The sequence below is a fragment of the Leptonychotes weddellii genome, chromosome X, assembly GCF_054177405.1.
Source record: "Leptonychotes weddellii isolate Sample4059 chromosome X, ASM5417740v2, whole genome shotgun sequence".
In the NCBI taxonomy this organism is placed as follows: Eukaryota; Metazoa; Chordata; class Mammalia; order Carnivora; family Phocidae; genus Leptonychotes; species Leptonychotes weddellii.
Window position 1 is genome coordinate 26,824,449 of NC_138385.1, and position 25,701 is coordinate 26,850,149.

General features: G+C 40.2%; 1 protein-coding gene across 6 annotated transcripts in view; it reads left to right on the top strand.

Annotated features, from left to right (window-relative positions):
• Window positions 1-34: 34 nt before the first annotated feature.
• KLHL13 (kelch like family member 13) overlaps window positions 35-25,701 on the top strand; it is a 199,358-nt gene continuing 173,691 nt past the window's right edge. For 3 of the 6 annotated variants that reach the window (XM_031030912.2, XM_081808357.1, XM_031030915.2), the window contains exon 1: window positions 35-386. The gene's annotated coding sequence lies outside the window, so the exon portion shown is untranslated. The remainder of the gene's footprint in view (window positions 387-25,701) is intronic. The other 3 variants (XM_081808358.1, XM_081808361.1, XM_081808362.1) reach the window with 2 other exon arrangements.

The window sequence follows — 25,701 nt, forward strand, 5'->3', positions numbered from 1 at the left end:
CCCCCCCCCCCCCCGGTGAGGTCAGGCGGAGGCTCTGCCGCTGCGGCCGCCGCAGCTCAGCTGGCATTCCGGGGAAGCCTGGAACGGGCACTTTCGAAAATAAGTGGAGCGGCGTTCGGGTTAGGGTCCGTGCTCTCCGCCTGCGCGAGGGCGAAGCGACCAGGGCGAGCAAGGGGCTGCGGAGGTGCGGGGCCGGTGTCTCGCAAGCCGGAGGGAGCCCCGGCTGCGCCGCGCGACTCGCTCTTTGGCCCTCGGAGCGCAGCGGCGGGCTGACGGGCGGCGGGACGCGGGGACGCGGCAAACAAGGTGAGGCAGGGTCCTGAAGTCGCAGGGGCTCCATCAGCCACCTCCCCGCCTCCGGGACCCGGCGCGGCAGGCGGTGCGCGGTAAGGAGTTGCGATCTGCACCGGGGGCAGAGGGACAGGGAACCAGCTGGGCTCTTTGCACGCCCCCCCTTCTTTTTTCTCTCGCGTGCGGGTGCGCGCTCATCCCTGCACCTTCTCATCCTGACCTCCCGGACTCGGAGGCTCCGCCAGACGCCTGGGTTCTTTCAGCACCCTCCCGACCCCAGTTTTCCTTTGCTTCTTTGTTATCCTTCCAAGATCTTCTCGTCCGGGCTTCGCTGTCGCTGCCCTGATGGTCTGGGGTCCCTCTGCTCGCCTCAGCCCCACTGTCTCTTGCCCTCTAACAGTTTCGGCTTTGTGCCTCCCAGCCCATCCCTCCCTCGGAATCTTCTAACTTGCGAGGCTTCGCTGCTGGCTCGAGTCAGGAGCACACTCCTCTTCTTCGAAGCTTTTAACTCCTCTCTGGACGTCTTCATCTCTGAATGTCTTGGCTTCTTTGGTTTAATCACAGTTGACTAATGATTTTCTTGGAAGCTTGCTGTCTAGCCGACGGCTTACTGAAATTGATGGGAATGATCTTCTAGCATATATTAGCTGAGGAACTCAAAAGTTTCTTTCTAGGTTTCAATAACTTAGTCCAAGAACCACAGCCACTTGAAATGTATGTTATGTATGTTTGTGTGTTTGTACGCAATCGTAGCACATGGCCCTAAATCTGATTCTTCCTCCACTGCTGAGCAGGCCTGAGAGAGAGAGAGAGAAAGAGAGAGAGAGAGAGACTTTGGATGCCTGCTTCCATTTCTCCATCTGCAAACTGGAATGTTCATCTTTTATTGTACTCAGAAAGAATTCTAGGGGTTTGGGATAGTCACTCAAGTTAGTGTAGGCTGTTTACTAAGCACACTGCATGGGAACTGAGAAAATTCGGGGTTTCAAACTGCGTTTGTTGGGAGGGCACCTGCCTTAAATTTTTTTTTTTTTAAAGAAGCCGGAGTTTCTTAGTTTACATCTCCTATTTGTATAAACCCTCAAGAAACAGCATTTACAAAGCACGTAGTTAGAAAAGAGACTACTTTGCTGTGGACTGGAGATTAGTTTGCTTAAGTCAATTTCACACAGTACCGCTTACTTTCTCAGCGATGTCCAGTCGCTCCCATTCTGAGGCTCATTTACTCACTTCCATGCTGAAATTAGTGTGTGAAGAAAATTGAATGGAAAGGCTGAAAGTGGAGGCAGATACAGTGAATTAGCACATGCTGACGTTCGTGGCTGTGTTTTTTTGGAAATGGGCTGTATCTAGTGCTCAGATTTGAAAAGGGAGAAAAGTGAAATGATCAACCAAGCAGTTATGACATCATTTTACACTTAAAAATAGTAGCTCCTTGAATTGCAAGTTTTTATTACTATCCTTATACTTAGAATGATAGCATTGGGGGCACCTGGGTGGCTCAGTCGGTTAAGCGTCTGCCTTCGGCTCAGGTCATGATCCCGGGGTCCTGGGATCGGGCCCCGCATCGGGCTCCTTGCTCTGCGGGACCTGCTTCTCCCTCTCCCTCTGCTGTTCCCCCTGCTTGTGTTCCCTCTCTCTCTGTCAAATAAATAAATAAAATCTTTAAAAAAAAAAAAAAGAATGATAGCATTGTCTGCTGGGTATGTGATCAGGTGTTGCCATTGACATGATGTGCATTAACGGGCAGTAATCTCAGAAGAAACTGAGTTGGGAATGAAGGTAAGGGCTAAATTTCACTGTCCTGGTAGCAATTGTGTTGGCAGTGAGACAAGGAATGTTAAGTTTCTGCTGCAGCATCCGGTGATGTATTTAGAAAATAGATGAATAAGAGCCTCAATTTCCCCTGGTTTTAAAATCTGCACTTTCATAAGCACACTCTGAAAAGTGTGGTGTGACTCTATGGAGTTTGAAGTTGAGGTTCTGAGGAAAGCAGTTTTTAGGAGAACAGTAATGGCTATTGATTATCAGTTTAGTTAGATGGATTGCAGATGATCTGTAGTTTCCCTCATTTGTTTGGTAAATTCCTGACTTCACTTTAGTTTTATTTAAAAAAAAAATGGAATAGAGTAGGGAAAGAGGATTAATAGTAATAGGGCCAACCTAAATCTGTAATTTTCTTGGCAACCCCTTCTGGAAGGACATACTAACTTGCAAACTGTTTCAAGGAAAACAGTTTGTATCATTCTGTTATTTTTTTTCCAATTGTGATTGTTATTGATACTAAGTCTAAGTTAAGATTGCCACCAATATGAACTATTTGTTTGCCAGAAAAAAAATAAAGTTGGTTATGAGTTCATCCTGAGCATTTTGCTCTGAATCTTTTCAACATGTCTCAATATGTATTTGATAAACCCACTTGGTAGACCTAGAGGTTATCAGACCGGGTGTTTCAGATGTCACTAAACATAACTGCAGTTTGCTAATGAATTGTCTTTCTCATTTTCTTTACATTTTACATTACTTTTCTTCATGTAATTTGACTTGCAGTAGTGAAATGAGACTGAGCAGTTTTCAAATTGATTTGGATGTTTAATAAACTACTACAACCTCCTCAAAGTATTTTTTTTTAAATCCAGTGCTTGAAACGGATCTATTTTTACTGCTGTGAAATAACTCAACAATTTGCCAGGCATCATCAGATTTCAGAAAATGTAGAAAGATTATGGAAAAATGAACAGCCCTAGAGAAAGCATCTCAAAATTAGAGGGAAAAAAGGCTTTTTTCAAGTTGCTGACATTCATATCAATCACCTTTTAAATATATTGTTCATTCATTTAGTAATTTATTTGACAAAATCTGTTGAGCACCTTCCATTTGCCAAAGCCCTCTATTAGGCACGAGGCCCTGTATTATTATGAGGCATGATCCTTGCCCTGTGGAGTCTCCCAGAGGCTATAGTCCACCAAAGGATAGAGACAACAAACCAGTAAACAAATGAAGAAGATCCTCACAGGTTGTAGGAAGAACAATGAAGGAAATAAGTAACGAAATGTGATATGGAGACCTGAGAAGGGCTTATTTGGCAAGGATGGTCAGGAAAGGCCTCTTAGCAGTGAAGGTGACCTTTGAATGGAGACCTGAAAGAGAAGAGAGAATAAACCTACCTTGTGAAGGGCAGAGAGACGAGTAAGAGCCAAGGCCTTGAGGCAGGCAAACAGACAGCAGGGTGTTTGAGGAACAGAAAGCAAGCCAGGATGGCCAGCCCCAATGACATGGGTGGGGGGAGTTGTTAAAGGTGTTCCAGAGCCTAAAGGGAGTCGGATAATAATATAGGGCCTGGAAATTCTGAAGAAGAATTTGGGTTTGATTCTCAGAACAAGGGGAAGCCAGGGCAGAATCTTTATGAACTACTTTTCTGTGGAAGGTCACTGGCTGGAAAAAAAATTACTCAGTGGAAATAAATAAAAATGTGTTTTGCAGAGGTTCTCTAGCTCCTCAGTTGTTTACATTAAGACCCGAGGATGAAAAGCTTTGTTTGATATGTATGCTAAATAAATAAGTAATTCAGTTCTTCCACTCTGTGTAGATAAGGGGATAGGGGACTGGGAACTCTGAGGTGAATGTGTTGAAAAGCAGTTTACTGGGCAACTGGGTGGCTCAGTTGGTTAAGCGACTGCCTTCGGCTCAGGTCATGATCCTGGAGTCCCTGGATCGAGTCCCGCATCGGGCTCCCTGCTCGGCAGGGAGTCTGCTTCTCCCTCTGACCCTCCCAACCCTCCCCCCTCTCATGTGCTCTCTCTCTCAGTCTCTCTCTCTCAAATAAATAAAATAAAATCTTTAAAAAAAAAAAAAAAGAAAAGCAGTTTACTTTCCAGAGTTATGTCACCTGTGCCCTGAGGTAAGTTGTCACCAGCTTTATTAAAAATCGGACCATTGTTCAGCCTAAGAATTTGTTTTTCAAAGAATGATGTTTTATTTTCTCATAGAAATATGTTTCCTTTGGAAGGTTGGACGTTTCATTTGAATATGAAAGAATATTTCGGTTTTAGAAATGGCATGTGAGATTTTTCAGGGGAGTTTCCTGTTTTCCTTTACCTGTTGCCTTCTCCAGAGTTTTTTTTTTTTTTTAAGATTTAAAAAAAGTTTTTATTTAAGTAGTCCTTACACCCAATGTGGGGCTTGAACTCATGACCCCAAGATCAAGAGTCGCGTGCTTTTCCGACTAAGCCAGCCAGGCGCCCCTCTCCAGAGTTTTCCAATTGCCATTTTTTGAGAGATTAGGGTTACTCTATTCCTTGAGGCTTACATGAATTTAGATTTGGTATTTATTTTGTGCCCTGAGCTCTTGCTCAAAAGCAATCCAGCTTTGAGGTCTGGTTGGCCCCAAATAGGAATTCAGATGGTCGTCGACATTCCATAGGGGTAAATCTTTTTTTTTTTTAAGAAAGTTTTTTTTTTTTTTTTTTAAGATTTTATTTATTTGACAGAGAGAGAGACAGCCAGAGAGAGAACGCAAGCAGGAGGAGTGGGAGAGGGAGAAGCAGGCTTCCTGCAGAGCAGGGAGCCCGAGGCGGGGCTCGGTTCCAGGACCCTGGGATCATGACTTGAGCCGAAGGCATATGCTTAACCATCTGAGCCACCCAGGCACCCCCATAGGGGTAAATCTTAATGTTATGGGGCAATAACCTGCGAAAAAATCTTCAGCAACTCCCACAGAGTCTACTTCCTACTCCTTAACTTAGCACTCAAGGATTCTTCATGGTTCGAGCCAAGCCTACTGTCCTCCATGTCTTTATTATTCTCTTACATGAATCCTCCATTGGTTTAAACTGATTTTCTCCAGTTTGGAACTTTTCTGCTTAGCTTCATTCTTGGCCTAGAGTAGGTACATGGTAACTGCTCATTGAATGGATGCCATGCCATCTCTTTGAAAAGCCATCTCCTTTCTTTTCTGTCATTGCAAATCCCAACGCTTGTCATGGAACAGTTCAGATCCCTTGTCCTATTTTACACCACACCCCCGACCCAATCTCTTCCTCTGGAGGTGAGCGGTAATCACACACTTGCCACATGTCACATCATTATGTTGATTTGATGCCTGGCTACCTCCCCACGGGTCTCGGACTTCATGAAGGCGACCTGGATTGGTCTGGTTCACTCATCCATTGTATCCTGAGCACCTGGCCTTTGCTATGCCCTCTATAAATAGTTGTTGAATAATGAATAGACACTGCCTTGTGATGTTTCTCCTGTTATTGTTTTGGATACTTAAATCGCTTCATGCTGTTTTACTTTTCACATATTTGTCAAGTGTTCTCAAGCAGTTTCTGAGAGGACCTGGAGTACAGTTGTTAGGAGCACAAGCTCTGGGGTTAGGCTGTTTGTGTTCCAGTGTTGGCTAGGAGACTTACTAGCTGGGGGACACTGGGCAAGTTGGTTAACCTCTCTGTACCTCATAGTTCTCATCTGTAAGGTAAGGATAATAGAACTTCCCTCTTAGGGTACTTGTAAGGATTAAATGAGTCACCTAAGTCTACAAGTTGTTGTTTGCAATTGTTAAAATTCAGAAACTCTGACAACCGAAAGAAATTTTATTTGGTAAGTGCCATACTCAGGTGGTGGCAAAATCTGACTTGAACTGATATGAGGGTATTTATAGTCTTTATTCTATTTCATGTTAATCTTTATTTGGTTTTGCTGTAGAATTAGTAGTATGTTTATGGGGGTAATGCCTCAGACCCTATTGGGGTATTACATAATATATCGTATATGTAGGTTATTGCCTCTCCAAAAACCCGGACATATCTGAATTTGGAAACACATCTGGCACCAAGGTTTTCAGATAAGGGATTGTATACCTCACAGTAAAGTGCTTAAATCAGCGCCTTGCCCATAAGAAGCTGTTGCTCTTGGTGGTGGAGATTAGAGAGGTAAATATACAACTGTCTTCTTCCCAGTACCTTTCTCATACTGGTTACCATGTAAATACATGCTGATTTATTCATGTAACAACTCTGAATAGAGGGCTGGCTGTATGAGCCTCATTTTATCATAGGAAAACAGATATGGGTCATGTGATTGAAATGAGCCAAGAACTAGGTCTCTCAATACTCTCTCATCGAATGCCATTAGGAATATTTATTTTTTGTTTTGCTTTTGTTATTTAAACCAAAGCATGCTTCTTTAGGGTGAGTCTTTGCATCGGGGGAGAGGGGAGGATTGAGTTAAGAAGAATTCATTTAATATGATTAGACACTTATACTTTGCAGTTGCTAAATATTTATTGAACTCCTCATGTATATGGAAATCAGTATTAAAAACAGGAGAAAGGTACAAAACAAATGAGGCATAGTTCCTGGCTTTTAGTGGTCCAGTACCATGCACGGTTACATGCGAACATGGTTGTCCATTACAGTTCTTTCTTTTACTTTGTAAGTTTGAGATCATTAATATTAAAAATGTACAAATGAAAACACAATAGGCAGTTGAAAACTCATCTTAGTGTCCAATATATGGAATTGGTTTTTAATACCTTAACTGCTCCCCACCCCCTGAAATATCATCCCTATATGACATCCTGGCAACCTTTCCTTTCTAACTAAATTAAGTACAGTATGATTTTTATTGTTCTTCCTTATCAATATTTGTAAGTCATAACTGATAATTTTCTTTGTCCTTTTGCCTTTGTGGGTTTGGGAGTAATTATATGTCTCAAAAGATTTTTCGGGAATGTTTTCTTGCAGTGGAAAATTAGTTCTTGAAATCATTCTGCCAGTTCATTCAACAGATATGTATTAAGTACCTATTATAGTCTAGGCATTGCACTAGTTTAAGCAAATAGAATCTCTGCTCAGTGTTCTATTCCTCAAACTGGAGTACACTGGGTATACTGGGTGAGTGAGGGGGGGGATGTGATAGTGTGCTCTGGGAGCTACAGAGGAAACTAGCTTGTGTATTCTTTTTTTTTTTTTTAAAGATTTTATTTATTTATTTGACAGAGAGAGACACAGCGAGAGAGGGAACACAGGCGGGGGGAGTGGGAGAGGGAGAAGCAGACTTCCTACAGAGCGGGGAGCCCTATGTGGGGCTCGATCCCAGGACCCTGGGACCATGACCTGAGCCAAAGGCAGACGCTTAACGACTGAGGCACCCAGGTGCCCCTAGCTTGTGTATTCTTTTTTTTTTTTTCAAACATTTTTTTATTTATTTGAGACAGAGAGCATGAGAGGGAGGAGGGTCAGAGGGAGAAGCAGACTCCCTACTGAGCAGGGAGCCCGATGCGGGACTCGATCCTGGGGCTCCAGGATCATGACCTGAGCCAAAGGCAGTCGCTTAACCAACTGAGCCACCCAGGCGCCCCTAGCTTGTGTATTCTTGAGGAATCTGTTTTCCACAAAGATTTAGGAGAACATTCACTGGTAGCTAATTAAAACTAATAATATTTAAACAGATTCTTATACCTTGTGCTTTAGAGTGCAACATTCACATGAAAATTTGAGGTAAAACCCAGTACTTCAAAGAAAGTCTCTGCTTGTGCGAGGTCAGCTGTGGTAACCCTGGGGTGACCCTTTGAAAAGTACTGAGGCCACAATATGCCGAGTCTGTTCCTTTAGTCAAATGCCTGGACATTTTCATAGCCCTAAATTTTCATGGTGACCTTCAAGAGCGGTAACAGACATTAAATTTTTCCACCATGTTGCCTAATTTCTTTTAGTTCAAGAGAACACTCTGGTTGTTTGATAACGGTCTAAATCTTAAAATGTGTTGAGTCCTAACAGAGTTCTTAATATTGGTGGGAAATAGCTAAGATTGATAGTGAAGGGCCTGCCAAGGGACTGGTCTTCAGAAGACAGGCTGTTAGAACACAATGACCATGAACTTAAAGCAACACAATTGATGGGGTCACAGCATTGTCCCATCCCATGAGCACTTGCCTCTGTCACCGATTGAAGTTAACTCCTGCTAACTTTAAAGCTGCTTTCATTTCTAACACATACAGGCTACAGATTGCTTTGTTAATTGCTGGCTACCAAAATGTGTAATAGTAGAGGAAAGTTGTCAAGGTTCGTGCGCTTTGAGGGTAACAAAAGCTTTCTAGAGTTTTAGACGGTTTTGAAAAGGGGTGAGCAGTGCATTGGAAGAATGCCTGTTACCAAGCCAATGATTTGATTTGCTCTGAATGAGGAAGATGAAGAAGAGAAAGGCAAGTGAAGAAAAGGAGTTAAGTCAAACGCTAAATCTCTCAACTGATTCTGATTATTGCTGTCCCACTTTCATTGTTGTCGCCCCACTCCAGACACAGTTCACAGGGCCTGCCATTGTTGTATTGTTGTGTTACTGCCCAGGGCTCATCAGGACATGGGTATAGAGGGGCGATTAAGGGATGGTCATTATATTCTGTGTGTCAAGTGCTTTTATATTTTACAGTCTTTTCAGTAAAAGGGGATAATAGAGTTGTAGAGTTTTGCTTCTTGGTTCCATTTTATGAAAATGGCCAGACTTTTCTAAAGAACTTCATGTCAGCACTGTTTTCTGTTCTACTGTTGAATATTTCTCAGTGGGAAGGCAGTAGAAATCAGTGGCTAAGATCTTGGGCCCTGGAGGGGCGCCTGGGTGGCTCAGTCGGTTAACCGTCTGCCTTGGGCTCAGGTCATGATCCCAGGGTCCTGGGATCGAGCCCCGCATCGGGCTCCCTGCTCCTCGGGAAGCCTGCTTCTCCCTTTCCCACTCCCCCTGCTTGTGTTCCTTCTCTTGCTGTCTTTCTCTGTGAAAAAAAAAAAAAAAAAAAGATCTTGGGCCCTGGACTCACAGGCTTGGGTTCAAATTCCAACTCTGCCTCTTGTTGCCAGTGTGGTTTTGGGCAATTCCCTTCACCTCTCTGAGCCTTGTTTGCCTCCTCTGAAAACAGTCTCATCTGGTGGTTTTAAGGATTATATGAACTAATGCATATAAAGTCCTAAGCATAATTCGAGCTACATGGTAGATATTCGTATTATTGACTCTTAATAGATTTAATGGCTTAACTAGCTAAAACTTGTGGCATACTATAGGAGCTTTGCCACTTATATATGAACCAGAAATGTAAGGGAAAATTGTGTCTTTCCTTTATATTGCCTTACTCCCAGTGGGAATGATATTTTTTTGAACATATTATCTCTTAAATAGTGAACTGACTGCTTAGAAGTAACAGTAGTTTTCTGGCAGACAAGAAAGTTTATGATAAGTGCTTGGTTTATTACTTATTCAAAGATGGTGTCACATTGAATGCAAGGAAACTGTCAATTTTTTAATATGATTGACCCAATATATATTTAAATATGATAGCGTTTAGCTTAATAGGATTTAAAAGTTTAATCTTCATTTCGAAGGGAAAGGGAGACGCAGGAAAATGTATACAATAAACAATGTTGACTTTGAAATGAAAATTTTTTGTTGTTCTGATGCTCAAAGAGGTCATATATTTTCTTGATTTATCTCTATTCCAGATTTGAGGTCCTCACAGAAGAAAATATTGAAATATTTATAACCGTTAATCCGCTGGGAGGAGGAGTAATTCTGTGTGAATAATGTCTTCTATAGATTTTGAGTTGTGATGGTTATCTTAAGCTTTTGTTATAGTTACTCTGGCAACAAATCAAATAAAACCTTAGAGATAATAAAAGTTCAGTAGCAGTTTTGGTAAATGAACGGATAAGTCTAAATAGATTATTGAGAGTAGCTTCCGGTGGTTTAGGGCTGGTGTAACCTTTTGGGTTGGAAGTGCATGAAGGTAGTGTTCCTGCATTCCCCTGTTCCAGTGTTCTTCGGTTCCAGTGTCAGACAGATGATGAGACAGTTGATCCTTGGGTAGCTGACTTGGTTATGGAATGCCATTGGTATACAGAAGGGAACGAACCAGGAGACACATTGCTCAAGTAACTGTATATTCACTGCATATTTTGTGATGGTTATTAGGATAATGTACACTCAAGTACTTGAAAAGCCTAGCTCACCATACTAATGAGATATATTATGTATTAGCAGTGTTACCTGCATTGATAGTCATCATGATCAGCTTCATATTTGAACATGGAAAGACAACATTTAAGTATCTTTAGAAAAATTAGACTTATTCTGTCCTTAGGTAATAAGCTCAAATGTTAAGGATAATGCCATTTACTTACAGAGCAACTTTCTTTTGAAGCATGGTTAATTATTCTTATTTTCTTTACTTCAGTGGAGTATGCACAATGAGGTTGAATGACTTGCAGAAGGTCACATTGCCCGAGATGGACCTAGGAGCAGAATGTAGGGCCCTTGGTTTTTAACGAAGTGCTTTTTCAATAATAATGTAAAAGACTTGTTACCCAAAGGATTCTTTCATGTTTCTTTCTTTTTCTTTTCCTTAAAGATTTACTTATTTATTTTGAGAGAGAGAGAGAGAGAGAAAGAGAGAGCGCAGGCAGGGAGGGGCAGAGGCAGAGAGAGTCCCAAGAAGACTCTGCGCTGAGTGGGAAGCCTGACATGGGGCTTGATCTCAGGACCCTGAAATCACAACCTGAGCTGAAGCCAAGAGTCAGAGGCCCAACTGACTGCGCCACCTAGGCACCCCAGATTTTTCATGTATCTTGTCTTTCAGTTGACAGGGTGAAACCAGAGTTTCAGCAGTGGACAATGCGCAATTTGGCATTTAGGAAAGTGAATTTTGGGTTTATTAGAAAATTTTCTAAGCACTTTTGGCATCATAGAGGTGTTTTATTTAAACATTCATGATCAAGCATTTGTTAATAATTATATGTAAAGCATTCTACTTGGAGGAAGAAAATATATCCACTGCCCTGAAATATCCTGCAGTCTAGCAGGGGCAAGAAAGAACATGAAGCAACCTGGTATCAGTCAATACTAATATTTTTTTTTTGAAAGATTTCATTTATTTATCAGAGAGAGAGAGAGAAAGAGAGAGAGCACAAGCAGGGGGAGAGGCAGAAGGAGAAGCAGACTCACTGCTGAGCTAGGAGCCTGAAGCGGGACTCGATCCCAGGACCTGGGATCATGACATGAGCCGAAAGCAGATGCTTAACCGACTGAGCCACCCAGGCGTCCCAGCCAATAGTAATATTAATAACCAGTCAGTAATTACTAAGTTATCATAGCACCCACCATGAGTATGGCACCATTGTAAAATCCTTTATATGCATGAACACATTTAAACCCTATAACAATGCTATGAGGTAGTGACTTTATTATCCCCATTTTACAGATGAGAAAACTGAGGCACAGAGAAGTTAGATAACTTCCCAAGGTTGCACACCTAATGAGAAGAGCTAGCATTAAAATCTATGCAACCTGGTTTTAGAGTCTGTGTTTTTTAACCACAATGCTTCCTTTTTGTTCTGTCTCTGACAGGGGACGTTATATAAGAGCATGATAGCTAAACAAGGCATGCTAGAAAGTGTTCTGGATAAAAAGAAAGGATCAGAGTAGGGTATTAAAGTTGGCAAGCTATTTTGAATAAGGTACTTTTGAAAAGCAAGGAATGTATTCTGAATATTTTAGTGCCCAAAGCTGTGTGCATGTATGTTGCATGTGTATGCACAGGGTCGTGTGTGTGTGTGTGTGTGTTCATTTTGAACTGGAAAAAAAATTGCAAGGGTAAATCAAATTGAGAATCCTTTATATTGACAGCCAATCATAGCTCTGTTTTTGTGTATACTGTATGGCTCCACAAATATGTTTTTAAAAATATGTAGCAACTTTATAGAACTCTAATTCAGCTACCCTACAATTGACCCATTTAAAGTGTACAATTCAGTGGTTTTTAGTATCTTCACAGAGTTGGGTAACCATTACCACAATCAATTTTAGAACACTCTCATCACCCCAAAAAGAGAAATAGGTGTTTTGAAACAAATGTAACCACGAGGGAATGGAAGTAATGTGTCTGTTGGTCCTACTGTTTTTCTAGCAAAATGTTCAGAGATCCCGCACCATTCTTTGCAGTGTAGCTCTAACTTGCTGCAGAGCACCTTCTTTTAATTTCATTTCAATCATTGGCTAGTCTTTGAAAGGATTATATATTTATCTGATTTTGAATTCTGTATCCATATTGATGGTATAGATTTGCTCATTGTGTACTTATCACAAGCATATGGATATTCGTACTACATAACTAAGCCAGGCTCTATTTAAAAACCAAACTGCTAAAAAAAATAATAAAAAATAAAAACAAAACTGCTAAACTCCCTACGGTGAATGGCTCGCTCCTTGTCTAGACCTGCTTCTATAGTAGTGTGCCAGAGCCAGAGACACCTGAGAAATTTTATGCGTACATACTGGCATTTTTAAGTATTTCTAAAGATGATGCCTGACATAGGTTAGTAATGGATAGATGGTGGAGATAAAAGTTACACTTGTTTTTGGCCAGGATATAGTATTGGGATGGTGTGTTTTGGAAAATGTCCCATAAAATATATTCCGTGATATTGTGTACAGGTATTGTGAAATAACTGGAACTTAAAAAAGAAAACTGAAGATTTTTCAGCTACTCACACTTCACTAAGATATAGTCTGTTGTTACAGTCAAGAACGTATCTGTCTAGTGGGAATTACCAAACCAGGTATCTGTGTGTGGTGCAGGGAAGGCAGGCTATTCCCAGTTATCCATTAGAGTGATAAGTTACAGTCAATGTTAACTTTCCAGCTAAAGAGTGGCTATTTACTTTTTATTATTAAAAATAATCTTGGGGGGGGCCACCTGGGTGCAGTCGGTTAAGCGTCTGACTCTTGGTTTCGGCTCAGGTCATGATGTCAGGGTCATGAGATCGAGCCCCGTGCCGGGCTGTGCACTGAGCGCAGAATCTGCTTGGGATTCTCTCTCCCTCTCCCTCTTTCACCTCCCGCTCGTGCTCTCTCTCTCTTCTTTCTGTCTCTCAAATAAGCCTTTAAAAAATAAAAATAAAACTAATCTTTGGACAAAATTAGATGTCTTGAAGACTGTAGCTATCTTTTTAAATGAGTTCATCTTGGATTGGTCTCTTCCTACTTCTAATTTCACCTCCTTTTTCTTTCAGAATGATTTTGTAATGTTATTTTATGCTTCCTCAGTAGTTTTTTTTATGCTTATTATATTCTTGAATTGAGTTTCTTTTCAGGGGCCAAAGTAGTTTCATTTGAAGTTAAAGCGGCTTGATTCACTCAAAATGATTTGCTGTAAATGTTAAGTGTGTGTGTGTGTGTGTGTGTGTGTGTGTGAATGAATATATATATATATATATAATTTATATTTTTATATGTTTAAACTGAACTATAGTTGACATACAATATAATATTAGTTTCAGGTGTACAACATAGTGATTTAACAATTATATACATTAAGAAATGCTCACCAAGATAAGTGTAGTTACCATCTGTCACCATACAGAGTTATTACACTACCATTGATTATATCCCCTATGCTGTACTTTTCCTCCCTGTGGCTTATTGATAAATGGAAGTTTGTACCTTTTAATTGTCTTCACCTATTTTGCCCATCCCCCCAAACCCCTGTCCTTTGGCAACCACCAGATTGTTCTCTGTATTTGTGAGTCTGTTTCCGTTTTTGTTTGTTTGCTTTGGTTTTTTAGATTCCACATATAAGTGAAATTATATGGTATTGGTCTTTCTCTGACTTACTTCACTTAACACTTTCTAGGTCCATCCATGTTGTCACAAATGGCAAGATTTCATTCACTTTATGGCTGAGTAATATTCCAACACACACACACACACACACACACTCACTCCACATCATCCTTATGCATTCATCTATCAGTGGATATTTAGGTTGCTTCCATATCTTGGCTATTGTAAACAATACTGCAGTAAACATAGAGGTGCCTATATCTTTTTGAATTAGTGTATTGGTTTTTTTGGGTCAATACCCTGAGGTAGAATTACTGGATTGTATGGTACTTCTATTTTTAATTTTTTGAGGAAGCTCCATACTGTTTTCCACACTGGCTGCACCAGTTTGCATTTGTACAACAGTGCACCAGGGTTCCCTTTTTTCCACATCCTCACTAACACCTATTGTTTCTTGTCTTTTTGATACCAGTCATTCTGACTGGTGTGAGGTGATATCTCATTGTAGTTTTGATTTGCATTTCCCTGGTGATACTGATGTTGAGCATCTTTTCATGTGTCTATTGATCATCTGTATGTCTTTGGAAAGAAGTCGATTCAGGTCCTCTGTTTTTAGTCAGATTATATCTCTTTTTGGTGTGGGTTGTAGGAGTTCTTTATGTATTTTGGATATTAACCCCTTATTGGATGTACCACTTGCAAATATCTTTACCCATTCAGTACATTGCCTTTTCGTTTCGTTGATGGTTTCCTTCATTGTTCAAAAGTTTTTTAGTTTGATGTAGTTCTAGTAGTTTATTTTTCTTTTGTTTTCTTTGCCTGAAGAGACTGATCCAGAAAAACAGTGCTAAAACTAATGTCCAAGAATTTGCTACCAGGGTGCTGGGGTGGCTCAGTCAGTTAAGCATCTGACTTCGGCTCAGGTCGTGATCTCAGGGTCCTGGGATTGCCCCGTGTCAGCTCTGTGCTCAGTGGGGAGTCTTTGTCTCTCTCCCTCTGTCCCTCCCCCTACTCATGCTCTCTCCCTCTCTCTCTCAAATAAATAAGTAAAATCTTAAAAAAAAAAAAAGAGTTTGCTACCTATGTTTTTGTTTAGGAGATTCATGGTTTCAGGTCTTACATTTAGGTCTTTAGTCCATTTTGAATTTGTTGTACATGGCAGAAGAAGGGTCTAGTTTCATTCTTTTGCATGTAGCTGTTCAGTTTTCCCAACACCATTTATTGAAGCAACTGTCTTTGATTGTATATGCTTGCCTCCTTTGTCTTAATTGACCTTATAAGCATGAGTTGGTTATTCCTGGGCTCTTTATTCTCTTATATCAGTCCTATGTCCTTTTTTTGTGTCAGTACCATTCTGTTTTGATTACTGTAGTTTTGTATAACTGTTTGAAATCTGGGATTGTGATACCTCCAGATTTGTTCTTTTTTTTAAGTTTTTATTTAAATTTCAGTTAGGTAACATGCAGTGTAGTATTACTTTCAAGTGTAAAATGTAGTTATTCAACACTTCCATACAATACCTGGTGCTCATCACAAGTGCGCTCTTTAATCCCCATCACCTACTTCCCCCAGCCCCCCAGCCCCCTCCCCCCTGGTAACCTCTACATTGTTCTCTATAGTTAAGAGTCTGTTTCTTGGTTTGCCACTCTCTTTTTTCCCTTAGCTCATCTGTTTCATTTCCTAAATTCCACATATGAGTGAAATTATATGGTATTTGTCTTTCTCTGGATGACTTATTTTGCTTAGCATAATACACTCTAGCTCTATCCATGTTACAAGTGGAAAGATTTCATTCTTTTTTACGGCTGAGTAATATTCCATTATATATATATATATATATATATATATACACCATATCTTCTTTATCCATTCATCAGTCAGTGGACACTTAGTGGGCTATTTCCATAATTTGGCTATTGTAGATAATGCTGCTATAAACATCGGGGTCCATGTATCCCTTTGAATTAGTATTTTTATATTTTTTGGGTAAATAGTAGTGCAATTACTGCATTGTAGGGTAGATATATTTTTAATTTTCTGAGGAACCTCCATACTGGTGTGAGGTGATATCTCACTGTAGTTTTGGTTTGCATTTCCCTGATGATCAGTGATGTTGAACATCTTTTGATGTGTCTGTTGACCATCTGTATATCTTCTTTGGAAAAATGTCTATTCATGTCTTCTGCCTATTTTTACTTGGATTATTCATTTTTTGGGTGTTGGGTTTTATATATTTTGGATACTAACCCTTTATCAAATATGTCATTTGCAAATATCTTCTCCCATTCTGTACATTGCCTTTTAGTTTTGTTGATTGTTTGCTTTGCAGAAGATTTTTATTTTGATACCTCCAACTTTGTTCTTTTTCTTAAGATTTCCCTGGCTATTCAAGGTCTTTTGTGGTTCCATTCAAATTTTAGGGTTATTTGAGTTCTGTGAAAATTACTATTGGTATTTTGATAAGGATTGCATTGAATCTATAGATTGCTTTGGGTAATATGGATATTTTAACAGTATTCTTCCAATCCATGACCATGGTGTATCTTCCCATTTATTTGTGTAGTCTTCAGTTTCTTTCATCAGTGTCTTATAGTTTTCAGAGTACACTCCTGTCACCTCCTTGATTAAATTTATCCCTAGGTATTATTTTTTTGGATGCAATTGTAAATGGGATGGTTTTCTTTTCTTTTTTTTTTTTAAGATTTTATGTATTTATTCATGAGAGACAGAGAGACAGAGAGAGAGAGGCAGAGGCAGAGGGAGAAGCAGGCTCCTAGAGAGCCTGATGCGGGACTCGATCCCAGAACCCTGGGATCATGACCTGAGCTGAAGGCAGACTCTTAACCAACTGAGCTACCCAGGTGTCCTGGGATGGTTTTCTTAATTTCTCTATCTACTAGTTCATTATTAGTGTATAGAAATGCAGCGGACTTCTTTCTTTTTTTTTTTTTAAGATTTTATTTGAGAGAGAGAGATAGGGAGAGAGAGCACGAGCGGGGGTGGGGAGAGAGGGAGAAGCAGGCTCCCCGCTGAGCAGGGAGCCCAATGTGGGGCTCGATCCCAGGACCCTGGAATCATGACCTGAGCTGGAGGCAGACGCTTAACCAGCTGAGCTCCCCCAAGCACTCCTGCAGCAGGTTTCTGTATATTAATTTTGTATCCTGCAACTTTACTGAATTCACTTATTAGGTTTAATAGATTTTGGTGGAGTCTTTATGGTTTTCTATAACTAGTATCCTGTCATCTGCAAATAGTGACAATTTTCCTTCTTTCTTACCACTTTGGTTACTTTTTTTTTTCTTGTCTGATTGCTGCAGCCAGGACTTCCAGTACTATGTTGAATAAAGGTGGCAAGAGTAGAATTCCCTGTTTTTTCCTGACCGCAGAGGAAAAGCTTTGAGCTTTTCACCATTGAGTATGATCTTATCTTCTGGTTTGTCATATATGGCCTTTTTTAAGTTGAGATATGTTCACTCTAAACGCATGTTGTTGCGTTTTTATCTTGAATGAATATTGAATTTTTCAAATGCTTTTTCTGCATCTATTGAGATGATCATATGATTTGTATATTTCATTTTGTTAATGTGCTATATCACATTGATTTATAGATATTGAACCATCCTTGCATCCCTGAAATAAATCCCACTTGTGGTGAATGATGCTTTTAATGAATTGTTTAATTTGGTTGATTAAAATTTGTTGAAGTTTTTTAAATCTATGTTCATCAGGAACATTGGTCTGTAATTTTATTTTTTTTGTAGTTTCTTTGTCTGGTTTTGGTATCAGGGTAATGCTGGCCTCATAGAATAAATTTGGAAGCATTCCTTCCTCTTCTGTTTTCTGGAATTGTTTGAGAAGGATAGCTATTAACTAGTCTTTAAATGTTTGGTAGAATTCACCTATGAAGCCATCTAGTCCCGGATTTTTATTTGTTGGGAGCTTTTTTTTTTTCTTTTTTTGTTACTGATTCAGTTTGTTTATTATTAATTGGTCTATTCAGATTTTCTATTTTTTCCTGATTTAGTCTTGGAGGATGTATGTTTCTAGGACTTTATCCATTTCTTCTAGTTTCTCCAGTTTGTTGGTGTATAATTTTTTGTAGTAGTCTCATAATCCTTTGTGTTTCTGTGGTATCAGTTGTAACTTCTCTTTCATTTCTGATTTTTTTAAAGATTTTATTTATTTATTTGAGAGAGAGAGAGTGAGCAAGAGAGAGCACAATCAGGGGGCGTGGCAGAGGGAGAGGGAGAAGCAGGCTCCCTGCTCGCCCGATGTGGGTCTCGATCCCAGGACCCTGGGATCATGACTGAGCCGAAGGCAGATGCTTAACTGACTGAGCCACCTAGGTGCCCCACTTTCATTTCTGATTTTACTTACTTTGAGTAGTCCCCTTTTCTTTCTTGATGAGTCTGGCTATGGATTTATCAATTTTGCTTATCTTTTCAAGGTCTAAGCTCTTAGTTTTACTGAGCTTTTCACTTGTGCTTTTAGTCTGTATTACATTTATTTCTGTTCTGATCTTTATTTACTTCTCTTCACTTTGGGCCTTGTTTCTTCTCCATTTTCTCGTTCCTTTAGGTATAAGGTTATATAGTTTATCTGAGATTTTTGTTTCTTGAGATATAGGCCTGTATCATTATAAACTTCCTTCTTAGAAATTTTTTTGCTGTGTCTCAAAGAGTTTGAACCATTGTATTTCCATTTTCATTTGTCTCCAGGTATTTTCTGTTTTCCTCTTTGATTTTTTTGGTTGACCATTGGTTGTTTGAGTAGCATGTTGTTTAGCCTCCACATCTTTGTGTTTTTTTCCAGGTTTTTTTTCTTGTAATTTACATCTACTTCCATACCATTGTTGTCAGAAAAAATGCTGGATATGATTTTAATCTTTTAAAATTTATAAAGGCTTGTTTTGTTGGCTAACATGTCATCTATCTTGGAGAATGTTCCATGTCCATTTGGAAAGATTGTGTATTTTGCCATTTTTGGATGGAATGTTCTGTATTTATCTGTTAAATCCATCTGGTCTAATGTGTCACTCACTGCCACTGTTCCCTTAGTGATTTTCTGTCTGGATTATCATCCATTGATGTAAGTGGAGTGTTAAGTCCCCTACTATTATAGTATTACTGTTAATTTCACCTCTTATGTCTGTTAATATGTGCTTTACATATTTCAATGCTCTTATGTTGGGTGCATATATATTTACAACTGTTATATCTCCTTGTTCGATTGATCCTTTTATCATTATGTAATTCCCTCCTTTGTCTCTTGTTACAGTCTTTGTTTTAAAGTGTATTTTGTCTAATCTAAGTATTGCTATCTCAGCTTGTTTTTTGTTCCATTTGCATGGAATATTTTTCTTCATCCTCTTCACTTTCAGTCTGTATGTGTTTTTATGTCTGAATTGTGTCTCTTCCAGGCAGTATATAGATGGGTATTGTTTTTTTATCCATCAGTCACCCTTTTGTCTTTTGATTATAGCATTTATTCCATTTACATTTAAAGTAATTATTGGGGGCCCCTGCCTGGCTCAATTGGTGTAGTGTGTGAATCTTCATCTCAGGGTTGTAACTTCAAGCCCCAGGTTGGGTGTAGAGATTACTTAGATTACTTAAAATCTTTAAAAAAATTAAAATAATTTTTTTAAAGATTTTATTTATTTATTTGACAGAGAGAGAGAGAGAGCACGAGTAGGCAGAGTGGCAGGCAGAGGCAGAGGGAGAAGCAGGCTTCCCGCGGAGCAGGGAGCCCGACGCGGGGCTCGATCCCAGGACTCTGGGATCATGACCTGAGTCGAAGGCAGACGGTTAACCAACTGAGCCAGCCAGGCGCCCCCGCCCCCCTCTTTCCTACTCTTTTCAATGATCTTTTTCTTTATATTCCCAGCTGGGGAGGAGCTGTTCTGCTAGTCTTTAGGTCATTTTCAGAGCATGTTGCATTTGATGTAGTTGCAGCCTCAGTGTGTCTGTGGGAGGGAGGTGAGCCCAGGACCCTCCTGTTCTGCCGTCTTCCCTGAGTATATATTTTATTTGCTTAAATGGATTCTCTGTTCATCATGTGTGGTGATGGTGTCACGATCTCGCAGCTAGTAGGTAGGATGGAAGTCGACAAGGTGGCACTGCTGTCCCTGGAGGAAGAAAACTAAGTATACCTTTATGTTAATTAGGTGGAAGCACATCTTTATCATAGAGATTAATAGTTCACATCACCTGGAGTTAGGATATGAGATGCTGTGGAGTAAAAAAAAAAAAAAAAAAGCTTGATTTAGGAGTTTTGGTGTCTGTATTTTGATGCTGCTTTTATCATTGCTAATTTTGTTTATTAAGCCATTTTGATATGGAAAGGGGTCAGGAACCTGCTGATTTAAGACAAGCCAAACTGGTCTGGTTTAAGAGGACCATTGTGACAACGAGAAAGTATCACCCATTTAGAAAAGAGGATTTAGAGTGATGTGAGTAATCAGTTTCCTATGACTTGAGATATCATTCACTGATATTAAAAATGAACCCATTACAGTATACTCAGAAACTTCACAGTACTTTGATTTTTCTGCTTAATTTAGTGCCAAAAATGGTAGAGACTCCTTAATCGTTTAGAATGTCTCTGAGTGACTGTATGTGGGTTAGGTCCATCTACCTGTTTTAAAGATGAATCTGCTTTTTCTGCATATAAAGGAGACTCACTGGCTTTAATTAGCCCTCCTGTATAGGGCAATGCTCTTTGATGAGAGGAAATGAGTTATTTCATGTACATTCATTCAAGAAAAATTAGTGAGCACCTTCTCACCCATGTCCTGGGGATGCAGTGGTGAACACAAGGCAAAATCCTACTTTTCTTCCCAGAGGCAGTTGCAGTATCCTGTTCATTTTCTTTGTTCTTCTAAAATGCTGCAAAAAGACCTTAGAAGGCCTAGTGAGTCTCCCTTGGCATTCTGTGTTTGGAGTCATAACTGGAAGGAGGAAAAGGAAAGTTGGTTTCTGGCTCCATCAAGCTGAAGTGCTGCCCTTAGTTATAAACCCTTGTTTAATTCTTATGAGTCCAAAGTACTTTCTTGGTTGTTCCCTGTATCCCTTTCCAGTAACTTAATGGAAATAATAAGCTCACAGTTGTGACCATAATCGTTTAATTTTCAACCGGAGAAACACAGTTAGTGGAAATACAATCTGCCAAGGGACTTGTATAGGAATAGGTAATTTCCATGCCATAGGATGACATGACAGGCACCTAGTGGTCCTGCCTGTGTGAAAAATGTTACTTCCATACGTACTGAAGTCTTAACAATTTGTTGGACATTTCCACTAGTTGGTTACACCTGTGGCTTCTGAAGATTTTTGTTAGTTTGGGTTTTGAGTTTTAGTTCTGTTTTTCTTTCTTTTTCTTTCTTTCTTTCTTTCTTTCTTTCTTTCTTTCTTTTTCTTTCTTTCTTTCTTTCTTTCTTCTTTCTTTCTTTTCTTTTTTAGAGGGAGTGCAGAGGGGCAGAGGGCGAGGGAGAGAGAGAATCTTGAGCAAACTCCCTTGCCAGCGTGGAGCCTGATGCAGGGCTCGATCTCACGACCCTGAGATCATGACCTGAGCTGAAATCAGGAGTCAGATGTAACCAACTTAGCCACCCAGGTGCCCCACCAGAACCACTTTTTTTCTTTTTAAAGGTTTTTTTTATTGATTTATTTGAGAGAGAGAGAGAATGAGAATGAGAGTGGGGAGGGGCAGAGAGAGAAGGAAAAGCACACTCCCCGCTGAGCAGGGAGCTGGACGCAGAGATCAATCCCGGACCCCGGGATCATGACCTGAGCTGAAGGCAGACACTTAACCGACTGAGCCACCCAGGCATTCCCCAACAGAACTACTTTTTAAAAAATAGTCCAACCAAATGAAGGTTAGGTACTTTTGCTGTACCAGATCAAAATAGGTTTACAGAAAGCCCTGGTGCTGTCTTCTCTAAACTTTATTCATTAACATGGAATAGTTTACTTGATATGTAATTATTGAAAGATACTAAGAACCTGACCATGACAGTAATTTTCAATATGGTGGGGTTGGAGAGGGGTGGATATCAACCATAGAAGGCAGCATGGGATGCTGGCAGTCTAGGCTTGGCCATAGTGGGGTATCTCCAAAGGGCTTCTTGGGCTCCTGTGTGTAGGTTGTTGTGTTAGGAATGGTAGGAGAGGGCAACCTGAGATTTCTGAAGACTTATTATACTTATTCACTTTTACTTAACTAGTTTGAGAACCTTAAAGATCAATTTCCTTAGTTTGAGGGGCATGGGTACTGGTAAATTTAGGTGTAGATCTCTTACTTCCTTTCCTGTGTTATCTTTGTTAATGGAAACTTTTCTGTCAGTTTATAAAACTGATTTTGAATACTGGAATAATAATTTTAGGACCATGAATTAACATGAGCCCATTGCTGTCCTGTCCTAACCACATTATGCAAGTAATTCGTGTTGACAACCCATTTTTGTCTTCTATTCATGTTTACTACTTAGCATTGTTTTAACATAATGACATTCTTTTTTAATTTTAAATTCAATTAATTAACATATAATATATTATTGGTTTCAGAGGTTGAGGTCAGTGATTCATCAGTCTTATATAATACCCAGTGTTCATTATATCACGTGCCCTCCTTAATGCCCATCACCCAGTTACCCCATCCCCCTCTCCCCCTCCCCTCCAGCAACCCTCAGTTTGTTTCTTATGATTAAGAGTCCCTATGGCTTGTTTCCCTCTCTGATTTCGTCATGTTTTATTTTTTCCTCTCTTCCCCTATGATCCTCTGTTTTGAGGGTATTATGCTAAGCGAAGGAGGGTATTATGCCAACTGAAATAAGTCAGAGAAAGACAATTATCATATGATCTCACTCGTATGTGGAATTTAAGAAACATAATGACATTCTGATAACCTATACATGCTCACTAAACTTGAAAGATGTGAATTCTAGAACTCCTTATCTCTCTGTCTATTATGTATTTATTTTTAGAACTCCTTTTCTATTGTCTGGTGTTATTGTAGGTATGAGCAGTTCTTGAATCCTTCAGATCCAGTTTTAAATTCCACTGTATATTCATGTAGATAGACGTTATCTGCTGTAACAGAGGCCCCCAAATAGAGTGCCTTAAACAAGCTTGCTCTTTCCCACATCAGGGTTGGATGGCAGCTCCTCAATTATTAGGTACGCAGGCTCGTTCTTCTCGTTCTGTTGTCCTCAAAAAGCATCCTCCATGTTGTGATTTGGGCTGGCTGCTCTAACTCACTATCACATTCTTTTTTTTTTTTTTTTTAAGATTTTATTTATTTACTTGAGAGAGAGCACACAAGAGTGGGGAATGGCAGAGAGAGAGGGAGAAGCAGACTTCCCGCTGAGCAGGGAGCCTGACGTGGGGCTCGATCCCAGGACCCTGGAATCATGACCCGAGCCGAAGGCAGATGCTTACCCAACTGAGCCACCCAGGCGCCCCTCACTATCACATTCTTATTCTAACCAAAGGGATGGCAGAAGGGGCAGGAGATAAGACACTCCTTCCATTTAAGGATCTAACTTAATAGACGTGTACATCGGTTGCTCACATATCCCACTGGCCAGACCTTAGTCATATGATGACACCTAGCTATAAGGGAGGCTGGAAAATGTGGTCCTTAACTACGTAGCCATGTGTCCAGTTAAAATGATGATTACTTTCTTAGAAAGGAAGAAAAGATACTGGGGGACAACTCAAAGTCTCTACCGTACACGGTTTCTGATGTACAATTTTAGGACTTATCTGGAGATATTATTTTCATAATATTGGGTACTCAGTTGCTTCAGGATTAGAATCCAAACTCGTCTGCATGACAGATTTTGGCTCCTGCCTGTTCCTCTAGCTCCTCTCTCACCTCTCCTAACGTCGCGTTGTAAACTGCACTTTAGCAAACTTTCCGTGTTTTCTTACCCTCACACTTTTGTAGTTGCTGCTTTTCCTGAAATGATGACTACTTTTTGTCCTTCAGGGGTTTAGTTGTCACCCATCTTGGGAACATTTCCTTGAGCCTCCTCTACTTCACAGCTGTTGCCAGTTGTTTCTTTCATATATTTGTATAGTATCATTTGTGCCTTTCTTTAGCAACCTTTATTATAATGAGTGCTTTTACTTCTCTGTGTCTCCCACTGGATTGTGAGTCCCTTGAGGGCAAGGGCCAAGTCAGTCACCTCTTTGTTGTCTGCTATGACACCTGACCCCGATATGCTTTTTTTGTTTTATAAAGATTGTATTTTTTTGTCAGAGACAGAGCGCGAGCGAGTGCACAAGCAGGGGGAGCGGGAGAGGGAGAAGCAGGCTCCCCACTGAGCAGAGAGCCCGATGTGGGACTCGATCCCAAGACCCTGGATCATGACCTGAGCTGAAGGCAGACATTTAACCCACTGAGCCACCCAGGCGCCCCCTGGCCCTGATGTTTAACTAATGTTTGTTGAGTGAGAAAACGAATGAATGAACATTTGGCTTACTAATTATGGCTGTTTGATTAAGCTGGCAGCTCTTTTGCCATTTGGAAATTGCCATACTTAGAATATTCTCCAGTAGCCAGCACTGGGTAAGTTTATAGTAGGTATTGGTAAACTCAAACAGACAGTTTGAAATATTTATCAGATGACTAAAATATATACATAATAGGGGATACAAGAAACAGATGTGTAAAATTTTAGAGCAAGGAGGAGCCCTAGGTATCATTTCATTCAACCCTACTGATTTTAAAAAGGTATATAATATAATGGAGAGGAAAAAGTTAAATCACTTGCTCAAGGGCCTCTGTGTTCAAGGAGCTTGCAATGTCATTGGATAGATGATATGTACAGACATGAAAAAGGTGATTGAGAAAAAAGTGCCCAAGGAACAGAGAAGCCTGGACTAGTCAAGGTAGGTTCAACCACAGACTTAGTTTTTGAGGTGAGTCTTGATAGCTGCGAAGGATTTTGAGATGAGAGGATATTCCAGGTGTAGGGAATGTGTGAATAAAAGTGCGCATATAAGGGGAGCTTGGGTGGCTCAGTCGGTTAAGCCTCTGACTCTTGATTTTTGGCTCAGGTCATGATCTCAGGGTCATGAGATGGAGTCCTTTGTAGGGCTCCGTGCTGGGTGTGGAGGCTGCTTAAGATTCTCTCACTCCTTCTCCGCCCCCACTTAAAAAAAAGTGCACATATGGGGATGTACAGGTGACTGTTGGGATCTGTTCCATTAAATGGTATTTAGTAATAAGAGAAAAAGGAAAATAGAGTCAGAAAATGGAGGGACTTGAATATCGTGCTGCGGAGGGAGACCACTGGCACTGACTGATATAATGAAAACGATTTTTGCATGTTTTATTTGACTGGTAGGTGGACTGGGTTGAAGGCTAAATGGGTAATGAAACTGGCACTTGGTCTGATATGCCGATTAAAAAATATGAACTTGGGGCACCTGGGTGGCTCAGTCGTTAGGCATCTGCCTTTGGCTCAAGTCATGATCCTAGGGTCCTGGGATTGAGCCCTGCATCAGGCTCCCCGCTCAGAGGGGAGTCTGCTTCTCCCTCTCCCACTCCCCCTGCTTGTGTTCCTTCTCTCACTGTGTCTCTCTCTGTCAAATAAATAAAAATCTTTAAAAAAAAAAATGAACTTAATGGATTCTAAAGTTTTCGCTCAGTGGTGAAAACATGAAACATCACGAGTTCCTATGATAATTAACATGTCAGCTTTCTTCTTAATGGAAACAGTAAGCCCAAGCTGCAAGCTTGTGCTGTTACAATGTGCATGTATTAGTCATGACATGACATACTGTAGATAATTGTATAAAC